Consider the following 13,042-nt stretch of genomic DNA (forward strand, 5'->3'; position numbering starts at 1 on the left):
ATATATATATATATATACCTATGTTCTAAGTAATATTTTGACACCATTTTAATGAAGCAACATCTAAAACCAATAGACTAGCACTAACACAGGAAAAAGTTTTTTACACAAATACTTCAATTTAAATTATAAATTATTGTACATTTGGAAAAAATTTGATGCTAAAAGATATTAATTACGAAGCACATTTTTAATATTTTGTTAATGCATTTACTTCTAGAAAGCTTAACTATGAATGTATTATCTTCCTTAGTAATATAATAAAGGAAATGGTTCACAATAAATTAATAGAAAAAAATCTGTTTCTACTTAGAAAATAGGTCAGACACTAACTTAGGGACGTGCTGTTAAAGTATATGTAGATTATACTTCTTCTGAACTAGACCTTTCACTGATAAAAACAGCAAGGTCAAGGGAGGTCGAAAACTTGGTTTTCTTCCGATGAAAAAGCGATTAAAAAAATTATTACACGCCAGAGCAGTAAATTTAAAATGTAGGTAAAATTCATAAACTTAACAGGACATCCTTATTTAACAGAATTATTAAATAATTAACAATTAATAATAATTTGAATAGTAACCAATAAAATGTATTATCAGATTGCTTGTTTTCATTTCATTTGTTAAATAATTTCAAAGGATTTTTTTTTCATTATTTAATATTTATTTTTTATTTTAAAATTAAATTAGAACACCTGGTAATTATTTTAAGAAATGATATTTAGGGCACAGCTCATTTAAGTATTAGGATAACTAGAAATAAAGATTAAAAATGTGCCATTGCTCTGCTTATATATTTAAAAAAGCATATTATTTCTGCAATAAACAACTAAACTTTATTTACACAACTTTAACAGTCTTTTATGGAGTTTTTCTTAAAATAATTAGAGATTTTATGATCTCTAAATGTTTTAGTGGTTCTCTTTTTCGCTTCTTTTTCAATTCACTGTCAAATAGACAACAAACTTTATTGAGTTGAAGTGAGTTGGATTATTTGCAGAACGCCAAGTCGTTTCAATTTATCGCAGTGCCACAATAATTTCACTCTAAGTGTTAATATCATTCCTAAATATTATTAACGACTATAATATACATAAAAACAAATTTTAAATTGGAATTTTAAATAAAAATATAGTTTCCAGATTAAGATTTAATTTTTAAAGTAGCTTAAAATGTAAGGACTTAACATATGACCATAAAACATTACCCCGAATCTGATAAATATCTAGATTATATTTTTTACAGTAATTTAATTGTCTCTGACATGCAGACTCCCAAGTATTAAAAATAAAAATTTATAAGTTCTGTTTAATTTATAAATTTTTGCATAATTATATGTAATCAAGGAAATCGCTCGTATAAGTATGGATCTTATAATTTAATAAAAAAAAATTTTGATTATGGGAAAAAGAAATCACCATAGCTTATTTAACAAAACATTTAATAAACAAATACTGGACGCAACAATTATTGCGAATGGTGAAACCAACTACATCGTATGCATCCATCTCGCCTCTTGTTGCGTAGGAGCATCATAAATATCGGTTGTTTTAGTTAGAGATTAACGGGATAGGAGGATATCGTTGCGAGGTGCGCCATGGGGCTAGTTTTACTTTGTGCGAAAGATTTTACTCATTTAAAAATGGAGTTTTGAAAAAATTAGAATATACAGCTTTGATTCTTAAAAATTACACTCAATTTATATACATAACGATTATACATACAATTATCTTAGAAATAAAAACACTTGTGTTCAAAATTAAGAGAATTTTTATATTTGGTTAATTATCTCCAGAACTATTGGACAGATTTTAATAAATTTTGGATCGAACCTGGGTTGATATGATACAAAAATAATGATTATTCAACAGTTATACACACGCATGATCATACGTAACTCTCATCAGGGTCGTATGGTATAAAAGAGTGGTTATAGAATTGAATTTTTTAAAAAAAAGGTTTAATCGGGAGTATTGGCCCCTCATACAGGCCTCACACCGCGATTTCCTATGGAAGAAAAGCAGTTTATGAGTTCCAATGACAGTTTATTCCACTCGTTCAGTAATGCTGATTTCAGACACTGGATAGTTCTCGGAGGGGGTTATATGTTGCAATCTCCTCAAAGCGTCCCTGACATGCTTTATAGGGTTGAGGTCTGGAGATCTGGCCTGCCAATTACTCCGGCGAATAACTTCATTTTTCAGAAACTAGTGGACCAGAAGTGACTGCGTGATATTGTATTGTCATTCATTAAAATGAAATCATCCGGGCCCATTGTACTCCGGTAAAGGCAAACTTAGGATTCCAATACCTCATCCCTAAGCTACACACTTGTCACAGTACCGCTTTCAAAGACATGGAGAGGTGTGCGGGAATCCAGCATTATGCCTTCTCAGACCATTAAACCTCAGTCGGCCACCATGATGGTCGTGGACATTAGAGGGCAGGCAGCGAGTCCCTGGTGCTCCCCATATGAAAGTAAGTCGAGAGTCATTGGTCAGTCTGAAGCGAGACTCATCAATGAATAAAACATTCGACCATTGATCCATGTTCCAATTTCTATGATCTCTATGATCCAAAATGAATTCTTCTGGTGGACACAAACAGTAGGTCTTCGTGACCAAACAGCTTTCTTGAAACATTTCCCCTTAAAAATCAGCTTCCTGTAACCGCATAGAAGTCACTATAAAATTAAGATTGACCTATTTTCAATTTTCAACCCTAAAGTACACATCCCATTTGTAAACGTATCAACACATGACTTACATACGTATTAATGTGCATGAGTAAACGTACACATGTGCATGAGTAAACGTAAGGAAAGAAAACAACCTAATAAAAATATTTATTTTATATTTCAATAAAAAATCTCCATAATTTTTAAGTCTATTATAAATAGAAATGACACTTAATTTCTTTCGTAATTAAAAAGGCATTAGAATACAAATTAATTATATGTGGTAATTAAAAACTCAATTATGTCCATTTTATATTTTCAACTTTAATTTATTTTTCTGTACTTAAGGCAAACATAAGTTAAAAATATGTTTTATATTCTGATAGATGAACCTTTCTACTGTTTTAAATTCTATTAATATTATAATATAAACTATACTTTTACTTCGATAATTGTTAAAACAGTTTATTAAATTTTATATGATGCATACGTCATTAATGCAAAAAAAAATTTGTGTGGCCTATTTTTTATTTTTGTGTTCAACTTTAATTTGAAAGTCTTCATACATCGAAACGTATCTAAACAAACACGATCGCTATAAAAATACAAACTACTTCATTTTCTATTTTTTTATTGAAATCAAATGATATAATTATTAGGAGAGTACAAACATTCCATAAGCCCTTTCATAAAGAAAATTTCATAATTCTTAAAATTTCATAATTTTAATCATTATAAAATTTTATAATTAATTCATCAATAAAATTTTAGAATTTCATAATTTAACAGAAATATTTCTGCTAAATTTAAGGAAAAATCAAATTGAATTTATGTGACCACATTGTTTGATTATTATAAATCTGTAAAATCTGAATAGATATTCATTTAAATGTTCAAATTCTCGAAAGAGTCTAAACGGTATAGCTATTGAAAGAATCACAACTCTTTAAAACCCTATCATAAAAAACCAGACTTCTTGAAAAAAATAACACTTTTGTTAAAATTTAAATTTTTTTTAATTCGTCTCAATAGGTAGAATTTTATCTGCAACTAAACAATATTCAAATCTACCAGTCACCCAAAAGTTATATTTCATTCTATAAATAAATTTCTTTTAAAGTTATTGAGAATAACATCACGATTTTCACATAACTTTACGAACCACAGTTTTACAGGGAATACCCGCCTTTTTGAACACGAACTGGTCATAGACCTTCTAATAATATAAGAAATACATGTGCGACACCCAAGTTTTGCATCGCCTACTTTTATTGTTACTAGGTGACCTTGGCAATAACTCACTTAGAACTCCATCCTCTTCTTTCCGTGATGAAAATAGCAATTAAAAATAGATGCACGCATTTTATAACTCAGTAATGAGTTGAGTTATGAAATTTTAAACTTAATTATAAATGCTTCTAGACAGGTGGTGCAAGAATGCGGCTTGTTCAAATAATAAGATACAGCTTAATGATGGCAACATTGAAATAAGTTAAAATATATTAACCATTAAAATAGGTTTTATAGTCTATTTAATTCGAATAATAATTTTTGGAAGTCTGTATTATGATGTAATTATGTTCTTGTCAGGTTATCAGCTTTCATGGCTGCCAACTTTTACGAATGTTTAGTAGGATTTTATTTTTGTATTTAAAGTGGCAAAAAAGTTATGCATTCTTTTCATATTTTGATTCAATAAATTCAATTTCAAGCGATTTGGTCCACCAATATTATTAAACACATTGAACATAAATAAATAGGCATAGTAATAAGACGATAGCAAATTTAGTTTCAGGCAAAAGGGAAAATTATTTTTATTTAAAATTGTAATTCAATTACCATCTTAATACCACTCGGAAAATTCATTTTTGGTACGAACAAAATTTGGCAGGTATAAACGTTAAATTTTTTTGCTATCGCAAAAAAACATAAAACAATTTTGCATTTGGACTGACTAAATTAAATTTATTCTGACCAAATGAAGTGTGTAGTATTTGGAAAATGTTTATTAATGTGGAATAGCATTTAATCCCCTCGGCCTCAGAGATCTAGTATTATAACAAATATTTTATTATACGAGGGTTGTTTTTAAGTAAGGGCCGTTTGAAAATAAAAAACAAGCGAAAGAAAATTTTCATGACGCAAATTTATTTTTAGATTCCACATACGTTTTTCTTTTATTCAGCATAGTTGCAAAGTTTGTTTAAACACTTATCCTAACTCACAAAGGTCACTGCGGTTTTGACGTATTCACCATCGTTGTAGTGATTGCATCCAAAATGATGCTCGAAATATCGTATAAGATGAAAATCACTCATCTCAAGGCCTTTGCATTAGGGAAGGGTGGTCCAAAACTTACCAACCAAATGAGTCCAACAAAGATGGGATCTGAGCTGCGGAGAGATTCATTGTTAATAAGGAGCCAAAATCCCTGTCAGCATGGCAGGGAATTTTGCTAATTCACATATCTGAATATGCGCAGCGAATGTATGCAGCAGACAGGTTTTTTGTCTACTAAAAACGCATCACTGACCATATTTTGGGCGTGGCGGACGATTTGTTAAATTTGAACATTTTAACGACACAGAACTGACCGTAGAGTTTACCTATACAGTTGCAACTGAACACAGTTGTTCCCAACGAATGCCGGGACACCACAGAAGCACTTATTGAGACGCACAAGTCTCCTATTAAACATGTAAACGACCGTTTTAAAACATTAAAACGATCCTTACTTTAAAAACAACCCTCGTATTACTCTGTATTACTCGTTTCTATGTCTTTTAAAGGAAAATTGGTAGAATTTTCCCTTAAAAATCTTACAAATGAGAAATTTTTAGCAGAAAATTATAACATTTTATATTTAAGATACCTAAATTGGAGTGCATTGTATCTTACTAGTCATTGTTTTTGTATCTGATTAATGAGCATAATGCAGAGTCAAGGGGGTTAAAAATATAAGTTACATGATTTTTTTTCTTAAATTATATTAATGTCAAAATTTAAGCTCATTGTGTGACAAACACAAAGCAATTTTGTATCTAAAAGAACTTCAACTTTCTTATAGAACTTATTAAAATGCGTTAATTAGAAAAGATGATTTTACTGAATCCAAATTTTAATTTCTAGAAATCAGCGCTATCCATACTTTTTGTGGTAGTTGCATTCATCTCAGATTTTAAGATTTACCTATTTTTTTCACGCGGTTAAACTCCCCAACTTGAATCAGATTTTTATGTTATTTTCTCTTAAAGTTGACTAACTCATATCATAATTGGAATTTGACTCGTCATTTTAAAATGACTCAAATGACAAGTGGTCTCCAACATCAACCATCGGCATCCTAGAAAATGAATGCACTCTCAAATAAAACTCTCACTTTTGATAATTTAGCGATCCTTGAACTAATTTTGAGAATTTATTTGTCCCGAAATTACGTGATTTGAGAGAAAATAGAAAGTCTCAAATGTGTCCCTTTACACATCTAAATTTCCATTACAGTCAAATTTACAACTTATTTCAAAAATCACATTGCTCTAAGCTGAAAATTATATCCAAGCAATATTCAGAGTAAAGAAATAGTATTTCTTAATAAAAAAAACATACAATATATATCTGATTGTTTCGGCTTATCTAAATATCTCAAAAATATGAAAAAATCTTATTCATCTCACAAAGACATTATTTAAAATATGAAATGAAGAAACAACCATTGTTCCATGATGAAGAAAATATATCTAAATGCATATTCTAACTAATTCATCTTTATTAGCACAAATTCAGTGAAACGGGTAGGGTTAGAAATCCATTACCCTTGTTTAGCTCCTTTTAAAACTTCTCCGCAACTATACCAAGTAATTTGCATGATTTCAACAATCGAAATTTTCATAAAACATGTCATCAAGTTTTCTTTAAAGTTTCTTTTTTAAAAAAAAATAGGCTAAGCAGATTAAATCTTTTTGAATCTATTGGATAGCTGAAGTAAATGCATGAAATAAGTCTAATGGGCAGACTAATGTTTTTTAATTGTGGTATTAACATAATTCTTTTTTTCCTGTCTAAATAATCAATAACAAATTAAAATCTTTTCAATTATTAGTTTTCATTTTTTCTCCATAAAACTGCATTTTATCTTTAATAAATTCAACAAATCAAAATACGAGTAATTATGGCTTAACGCATCACAGTATGCAACAAAACGATAAAGAATCAATAATTTTAAAAATATATTTGAGAACTTTGACTATGTAACTTTATGCACGGCTACCATTTTATGAATGGAATAATGAATAAATGGAAAATTATTCAATTCATTAGCCTTGCTTAGCTCTTTTTAAACCATCCATATCAATATAAGAAGTAATTTGCATGATTTCAAAAATCGAAATTTTAAAACATGCTTTCAAGTTTTCCTTTAAAGTTATTTTTTTTAATAGCAGAAAGAATATATTAAATTTTTTTGAATCTATCAGATAGCTGAAAAGAAATTCGAAGGTTTTTGTTGCGATGCATGAAATAAGTCTAATGGGCTGTCTAAATATTCACAAGAGGTTTTTTAAGTGTAATATTAACAGAATTCTCTTTTTGTTTGTCTAAAAAAAAAAAAATCATAACCCTTTTATTTTTCCTTTTTTTCCTTCATCAAAGTGCATTTTATCTTAAAGAAATTCAACTAATGTAGAATACGAGTAATTATGGCTTAACGCATCATATTATGCAAGAAAAAGATAAAGAATCAACAGTTTTCAAAAGTTTAGCTATGAAACATCACGCACGGGTACCATTTTGTATATGAAGTAATGAATCAATAGAATACAATTTTTTTTAATGGCGGGCACTTGGTTCTTTTTCCCATTGGCCTCAGAAATGCCAGATTTGCTACTCTCTTACCGTTACACAGTGGACACATCCATGCTTACGATGGGATTCGAGCCCACAAGCACTGACCCAGCTGTCCAGTACAATAACCTCTAAACCAATGATCGGCATGGAAATTATTCATTGTTGATATTGTTTTCATAACATTAATTAACTAATTTTCTTTCCTTTATACTATTCATTGTGTTGTGTAGGTACTTTGTAATTCATGAAATAAATTTGTAACACAAATGTAATATAATTATTTCATTATTATGTTATATTGTAAACATATTGGAAAATAAATTTCACGAATGTAAAATTAAATTGAAAAGAATTTTATTTTGTAATTTATAAAATAAAATTCCGTGCGCTAAGAAGAGCAAAACCTATTTGAGAGTATTGCTTCAACTGTTCTAGTTGGCATACTACTTTGATAAAAGTTTTTTCATCAGTCTTCAATTATATCATCCACAACTTGTATCACTTTTTTTTGTTCTGTTTTAGACCACTAACTATCAACAAGTTTTGTCCTATTTCAATGCCTAAATTTGTCTTTTGTGAAAAAAAATCATGTTTATAAGAACTTTAGAAGTATATATAAAAGCACTGTCACATTTCATTGCCAAAAGAAAGAAAAAAATAGTTTCATAATATTAACTTGAAAAAAATTTAATAAGTTATCGCTTATATAAACATCTAGAATGAAAAATACATTAAAGCAAAGCACACTATAAAGAATTATGGGTAAAATTACGGTACCATGCTTTTATACCATGAAATTCCTTTTTAACATAAAGTTTTATGGGTAAGAACATCTGGTATATTATAATATTAACTGAAAAATTATTGTATAGCTACATAAAATTTTATGGTAAATTGATTTCACGGTCAAATGAAATTTACTGATTTTCTTCCCAGGGTGTGAGTACTTTTTACCGAAATGTGATCCGAAATTTATTACACTGCTGCATTATGCAGCTTAACGGTGCTTCTCATTTGAAGGCAGACTTAAATTGATTACAAAATTGGGCTTAAATTGTTTTGAATTCGACAAAATATCTCATCTTTAACTTTATATTTATTTGAAATTTCATAGAGCTTTTAAAGACTGTAATGCATTCAATACATATTCGAAATTAATATTTATACTTAAAAGACTAGAGGATTTTCTTCTAATGTTTGCTTTTTAATTAGGTAACTTATCCTTTACTGAAGAATTTTTAGATTTGTTATAATTTATCATGAATTTCACCAGGAATGCGTCAAAAAAAAGCGAAAGTAGTTTTTTCCTTATTGTGCAAACGATTTCTATGTCAGAAAATTTTGAAAACTGCTCAGCGGGTGATGAGATCTCGTTTTTTCTTTCGCTTCTGTGAGCATCCAAATCACATCAAATAACGTCTTCTAAACATTCCAAGAAGGAAATATTCAACATCGTTACATTTTCATCCCGCCGTGATGAACTAAATTTTGCAGAAAATGGGTGTTGATAGGGTTTTGATCCTTTTTGGAGGTCATGAGAGGCTTGATCGTGACTCAGATGGGAAAAAACCTTTTCCTATTTTTCCGGAGGGTCAAAGTGCATATTAAAACTGTTTTACACACACCTTTTTTTAGGGTAGTCTTCATTTAGACAATAACTTATTAAACGTTTTGGCCTTATTTGTCTCTATTTTGATATAGTAATTGTAATTAATATCAGTAGGTGTATTTGCTATATCTGTCTAAAGATATAAATAAAAATTGCCGCCACTTAAAATAATTTAAATTGGACTGACTAAAAAAAAAATTTTATGACTTTTAATCAGTCTGCTTAAATAATTTACAACTACTATCGATATTGTTAGAGGAAGAAAAAAAATTTCTATTTGTATGATTTTCCTTTTTTTTCTTTTTTTCTTTTCTTTTCTTTTTTTTTTTTTTTTTTTTTNTTTTTTTTTTTTTTTTTTTTTTTTTTTTTTTTTTTTTTTTTTTTTTTTTTTTTTTTTGTAAATAAAAAGTGCCAAGAAACTTATTTAAAAAATAATACTTAAAAAACTAACTTAAAGTTTTGATTGATCTGAATTTATTTCTTTGTATAATTAAATTTAAGTATAAATATCATTATAATTATGGGAATTTTTCTATTTAGCCGTCGCAAGTGATGAAATTACCAGTGAGGAGAAGCCGGGTGTATGTTTAAATTTTTTTGATGAGGTCCATTTTTAATTTTAAAAAAACTAACAAAATAAATAAAATAACTGAATTTATTTGCGCCGGTGAAATGGAAAAATATTTAGTTATTTTTAAAAAAGTTGTTTTCTTGCTGAAAGATTTTTGTTTCATTTTTTCGTATTTAAAGTAAAAACTTTCTAAAATTTAAAAAAAAGTAAACTTAAGTAAGCTTAAAAGAATGGTGAAAACTTTGAATCATTTTATTTGAGTAATTCATTTTTAATATCAATGTTATTATTAATTTGGAAAGAGTTCGTTTTCTATTAGAAAGAATTTTCATTTTTTTCGTAAATAAGCAAAATACTATCATGTCACTTAGTTAAAATTAATAAAACGTAAAAATTTTAGTTAAATTGACTTAATTCGGAAAGTTTGAATAGTTTTGCTTTTGCTAACCATTATTAAACTACATATTATTGCTACTTTATTGTTGTTAAAACTAGTAGTAGTTGTAATATGCAAAATTCGTATAAAACTGTAACTATTTTTTTCATAACTTTTTTCGTAAATAAGCAAAAAAATCTTCATGGCACTTAGTTAAAATTAATAAAACTAAACTGACTTAAAATTCAGAAAACTGAACTAACTTAAACTGGCTTGACTTTCTGAAAGCTTTGCATCGTTTTGTAAAATACAATTATTGTCATTATCAATGTTATTGTAATTATTTTTAGTAAACCGTTTTAGATAGAAACTGTGCTTTAACTTTTTCATTTTTCTTTTGGTAAATAAAACAACTTCCTGGGCAATTTTTAAGAAAATAATAAAAATATATAATAAAGATCTACCTTTAATGGAAGGTAATAAACAAACTCAAAAGAGAATTTGCGAGCCACTTGTTAAAAATAAAAAAAATTTATTGAAATAATAGATAATTTGTTAAATAGGAAATAACAGTGGTAAAAAAATTTTTAAAAATGGGAATCAGGGAAGATAAACGTTGCAGAAGAAGCAGCATTCCATTATTATGTAAAAAAAAATTAAGCGAAATCTGAAAAGGCCCATCAAGCTGTAATTGTTTATTAAAATTTTTTAATTTATTAATTGTTTTACGTCATACAATAAATATCGTACTGGAAGCATTGGATTATTTATTAAAAACTGCCAAACTCACTCTAATTTACAGCTACGTCGTGATAATGATAATCAAGTCTGTATTAAAACAGCTCATTATATTGTTTCATTTAGACAAAATAGCTGATCAAAACAACTCTCACTCTCTTTTTTTCCCATTTAAATTTAAATGGTGTAACAACTTAACCAGAAATAAGTAAATAAATAAATAAAAATCAATGGATGTGGATTGAGTTTGAGGTCCAAGAAAGAAATACCATGCAAGATAGTTTGGGGTATTAAATGGTATTTGCGTAATAAAAAATTAAGTAGTAAAATTTGACTAATCACAATTGAGGAAGGCGTGTGTAAGAAGCATCAAAACCTATTTTATAGTCAATAAAACGTGAAAAAACTGGAAGAAAAATTATTAGAAACGGCTTAAAGTTTAAACTGGCAGTTCAATAGATTTTGAGATTTTGTACATTTGCATTAAAAGTATTATTTCCCTCACTTAGAACTTAATATGTGATCACCAGTCTTAATATTTTTATGTCTCCATTTTAAGCAAAGTCCTCAGAAGATTTATAAAAGAGGTTCATTACATGAAGAAAAAAGTTCTGGTAAAATTACTGTACTTTATGGTAAAGACATTATTAGTAAAAAAATATAATTCTGGTAATAAAACCAATCATATGGTAACGGTTTCCAATCATATGATAACGGTTTACCGGCACCCTGAGTGATGGTGCATTTTACCGTAATTTAATCCGGAATTTTTTTCAGTACACAACATTTTGAAAAATAAGAACTGAAATATTGTTTCATAAATTCTATATTACAAACAAAAATATTTAAAAAATTCTAATTCAATAAAAAAAATTATTTTTTTATCTAGCATTTTATTTCTACACTTTTTTATGAAAAGAATTTATTGAACACACTTAAACAGTGTCTGAAACGTGAGAAACAGATTCCTTACAAATACATCTTTGTAGTCATTCCATAATTTATCTATATAGAAAGAAAAAAGAAAGAAACTTTTGAAGAGATTAATTGCTCCAAAATACAATGTTGCAGACTATCTTACATTTCGGACAAATTTAAATGCATCTTCCATTGTGCGATATGAAACTGTGTCGTCGAATTCGGTCCTTTTTAGTTGAGAAAGGTGAAGGTGATACTTATGAAAATGTATGCAGCCATTCCGAGTTTATTCACCCCCTTTCTGCCTGCCGTGTTTAGAATAATTGAAAAATATGAATGAAGGTCAAGCCATTACTTATATTTTAGACAGATCTATTCTATTAATAACTATGAATTCATGACAGACTGCGAAAGTCATGACAGACAAGATTAACTATTCAAAACTCTCTTTTTAACTGCATTCATGCAGTTTTTAAACTAATGCCTACCGTTGAAAGTTTCCTTTCTTTCTTAATTGTTATAGTATTATCGTTTGCTTCAAATAATAATAATCGTTTTCGTTTCCAATGTTCCAAGATTAAAATAGGCTACAGGACCATTTCAACTGCATTAATATGATTCCTGAACCAGAGTTATAATTTTTTTAATTATTTTTTTTAGTTGTTAGTAAATGAAAAAAATTGAATAAGTTTGTCTTAATTATTTTCTGTGTTTTGTTAGATAAAAAGTAAACACTAAGGCATTATCAATCAAATTAATTTTTAAAACAGTCTGTATTTAATTCAATTTAATTATTAAAGCCTAAATTGTAATGTTATTTTTAGTCATTTTGTGTTAAACGTTTATAAACAAAAATAACTATTAGCTTTCTGTGACCAATTGTTCTAAACAATATAAATAGATGATATTTTAGAATAATTGATAATAGAACATAGAAGAAGGTAAAATCATTAGATTAAATTGAAAATTTAAAATATTTTTCTGATCTATATTCATATATCCAACAACAGATAATGAAATCTTTTTACCCGAGTGTCAAAAAGCGGGAAAAAACATATAAAGCATAAATTTAAAGTTAAAAGAGAATGAACCATAGTAGTACTTAAAAGGTTGCCTTTTAAAGTACTATTATATTGTTAATGACATTATGTTTATTGATTTTTTAAATACATTTGTGTTTTATACATTAATCTAGACTTAATATTTTAATCTTGTATTTCAAGTTAATCTGGATATACTTCTTCTTCTAATTATTTTAGATTAATTTTGTCTTAACAAATATTAATATTTTTAAATTTGTGTTATACTGAGA

General features: G+C 27.8%; 1 protein-coding gene across 1 annotated transcript in view; it reads left to right on the plus strand.

Annotated features, from left to right (window-relative positions):
* The window catches only part of LOC107442591 (chorion peroxidase-like), a 114,188-nt gene that overhangs the window by 37,599 nt on the left and 63,547 nt on the right, over positions 1-13,042 (plus strand). The gene's annotated exons all lie outside the window — the stretch shown is intronic.

Source organism: Parasteatoda tepidariorum, chromosome 6 (assembly GCF_043381705.1).
Source record: "Parasteatoda tepidariorum isolate YZ-2023 chromosome 6, CAS_Ptep_4.0, whole genome shotgun sequence".
NCBI classification, from domain to species: domain Eukaryota; kingdom Metazoa; phylum Arthropoda; class Arachnida; order Araneae; family Theridiidae; genus Parasteatoda; species Parasteatoda tepidariorum.